The following is a 3641-nucleotide window of genomic DNA, read 5'->3' as shown; positions in this document are numbered from 1 at the left end:
ATAACTCTCACTCCAGTCTCATCTTCTCCTTTATGCGCTCTCTCGCTTTCCAAAACACTGAATGAAGAGGGAATTATGAATTGGTTAAGACAAACCTTTATTCACAAATTGTTGAATGGGAAAAAAACACTGACAAATCATTTGTATTATAATAAACCCACCATTTTCACTTGGTTTATGTAAGATGCAGGCCTAGACAATATTTTAGATGTGTGTTGCTGAGTTATTTACTTATATCTCTTTAAATTCATAGAGGGGTTATTTTCAGTTAAATCTATTTCTAAGGTGTAATCATTGGAAAGGTCATGTAATCAATATACAGTAGGTCTTGGACCGAGTTGCTTGCAGCCCACTGTTTTAGCCAACCAAGGTAATCAGGAGTAGTTTTTTTTTTACAAGAGGTCTAAGCTCTTTTTTTCACACAGCAAATGTAGTCCAATCAGTCCCTCTCCCACTAATGCAGCACCAGGCCTGACTCTATTTATACGACTGTGGGCGACTGAGGATGGCAGAATCGATTATTCAGACTGACTCCGACTCTTCATTCATTCGTATGAGCTGTTATTTAATGACTAGAGATAAAAATAGACATAGAACCTTACTTGAGGAGCTGAGGGAGGGAACGAAGGAGTGGACTTTTTAAGGTTCGGGGGTGATCATCATTTTCTTGGTTCATCTATTATTGATTTTCAAGAAGAAAATGATGCTGAGTGTGAAAAACAAGGAGAGTTACAGTGAGCTACAAAAGTGACACATTTACTGTAAATAATAATGGAATGCTTCTAAACAATTCTACATTAATGTGGATGCTATCATGATTACGGAGAGTTCTGAATGAATCGTGTATAATGATGAGTGACAAAATTACATGAGGCATAAATATCATCCCTGCCACAAAATGCTAACTTCCCCTGTTATTGTAATGGTGAGAGGTCAGCATGTCTTGGGGGTATGATATTTGTGCATCTGTAACTTTCTCACTCATCATTATTCACGATTCATTCAGGACTATCTGTAATGGGCACAAAATAATCTGAAACATAACCAGAGCATCCAGTTGGGCTGTATCACCGCCTGGTACGGCAACTGCAGCGCCTGCAACAGCAGGGCTCTCCAGAGGGTGGTGCGGTCTGCCCAACGCATCACCGGGGGCAAACTACCTGCCCTCCAGGACACCTACAGCACCCGATGTCACAGGAAGGCCAAAACGATCAAGGACAACAACTACCTAAGCCACTGCCTGTTCACCCCGCTATCATCCAGAAGGCGAGGCCAGTACAGGTACTTCAAAGCTGGTACCGAGAGACTGAAAAACAGCTTCTATCTGAAGGCCATCAGACTGTTAAATAGCCATCACTAGCACCTTAGAGGCTGCTACCCTATATAACCTGCTCAAAAAAATAAAGGGAACACTTAAACAACACAATGTAACTCCAAGTCAATCACACTTCTGTGAAATCAAACTCATCCAGGATGGCACGTCAATGCGAGCTGTGGCAAAAAGGTTTGCTGTGTCTGTCAGCGTAGTGTCCAGAGCATGGAGGCGCTACCAGGAGACAGGCCAGTACATCAGGAGACGTGGAGGAGGCCGTAGGAGGGCAACAACCCAGCAGCAGGACCGCTACCTCCGCCTTTGTGCAAGGAGGTGCACTGCCAGAGCCCTGCAAAATGACCTCCAGCAGGCCACATGTGCATGTGCAATGTGCATGTGTCAGCATATGGTCTCACAAGGGGTCTGAGGATCTCATCTCGGTACCTAATGGCAGTCAGGCTACCTCTGGCGAGCACATGGAGGGCTGTGCGGCCCCACAAAGAAATGCCACCCCACACCATGACTGACCCACCGCCAAACCGGTCATGCTGGAGGATGTTGCAGGCAGCAGAACGTTCTCCACGGCGTCTCCAGACTCTGTCATGTCTGTCACATGTGCTCATGTGCTCAGTGTGAACCTGCTTTCATCTGTGAAGAGCACAGGGCACCAGTGGCGAATTTGCCAATCTTGGTGTTCTCTGGCAAATGCCAAACGTCCTGCACGGTGTTGGGCTGTAAGCACAACCCCCACCTGTGGACGTCGGGCCCTCATACCACCCTCATGGAGTCTGTTTCTGACCGTTTGAGCAGACACATGCACATTTGTGGCCTGCTGGAGGTCATTTTGCAGGGCTCTGGCAGTGCACCTCCTTGCACAAAGGCGGAGGTAGCGGTCCTGCTGCTGGGTTGTTGCCCTCCTACGGCCTCCTCCACGTCTCCTGATGTACTGGCCTGTCTCCTGGTAGCGCCTCCATGCTCTGGACACTACGCTGACAGACACAGCAAACCTTTTTGCCACAGCTCGCATTGACGTGCCATCCTGGATGAGCTGCACTACCTGAGCCACTTGTGTGGGTTGTAGACTCCGTCTCATGCTACCACTAGAGTGAGAGCACCGCCAGCATTCAAAAGTGACCAAAACATCAGCTAGGAAGCATAGGAATTGAGAAGTGGTCTGTGGTCACCACCTGCAGAACCATTCCTTTATTGGGGGTGTCTTGCTAATTGCCTATAATTTCCACCTTTTGTCTATTCCATTTGCACAACAGCATGTGAAATTTATTGTCAATCAGTGTTGCTTCCTAAGTGGACAGTTTGATTTCACAGAAGTGTGATTGACTTGGAGTTACATTGTGTTGTTTAAGTGTTCCCTTTATTTTTTTGAGCAGTGTACATAGACTTGAAATCACTGGCCACTTTAATAATGGAACACTAGTCACTTTAATAATGTTTACATATTTTGCATTACTCATCTCATATGTAAATACTGTATTCTATTATATTCTATTGTATTTTAGTCTATGCCGCTCCGCATTGCTCCTCCAAATATTTAATTATTCTTTATTCCATTCCTTTACTTTAGATTTGTGTGTATTGTTGTGAGATTGTTAGATATTATTAGGATGTATTTGGGCTAAACAGTGTTTCTAGTGGCAAAATACTCCCCCCTTCCTTTTCACTCTTGTTAATCAAACAAGATAGACAAATAAATGCATGTTTTAAAAAAACAAGGCAAATAAGGTTTCATCCTCTATTATTTCACAGAATTTGCCATGTTTATATTAATGAGGTATAGCTGACAACGTCACGAAAACGATGCATATACTTCAATGGGGCAGAATTCCATGAGTTATTGTGAATTTGGATGGCAATTTGGATGGCCAGATAGCTACCAACAATAACAAAAACTGCCATGTGGGGAATCGTGGCTCGTTTCAGCTAGTTTAATCTTGTTCTTGATACCATGTCTTGTTTTGAGCTGTTTTGACTGATTTCATGTCAATTTTAATATGGTTTAAAATTCGCTAGCTAACTAACTAACAACTGTAATGATGTATTTGAGAGACAACAAGTGCTCACTGTTCAAATGTTTTTTATGTTTTCAATAAACATTGGAGACGAAACATAGTTTACATGTTGTCAACAATCTAAGCCAAACCCATCTGTTTTGCCTCCATATTTGTGCACGCGTCGGTTTTGTTAGTAAACAATCAACCCGTCTACAGTATATACTGGTGTACATCGTTGGTTATACCCCTCATATGTGGCGGCGAGGTTGAGCCAACTGATAGTCTGGCCGTCGTCACCAAACACCGAAGAAAGAGCAGTC

The sequence above is a fragment of the Salvelinus namaycush genome, chromosome 25 (assembly GCF_016432855.1).
Source record: "Salvelinus namaycush isolate Seneca chromosome 25, SaNama_1.0, whole genome shotgun sequence".
Classification (NCBI taxonomy): domain Eukaryota; kingdom Metazoa; phylum Chordata; class Actinopteri; order Salmoniformes; family Salmonidae; genus Salvelinus; species Salvelinus namaycush.
This window is presented reverse-complemented; position numbering follows the sequence as displayed.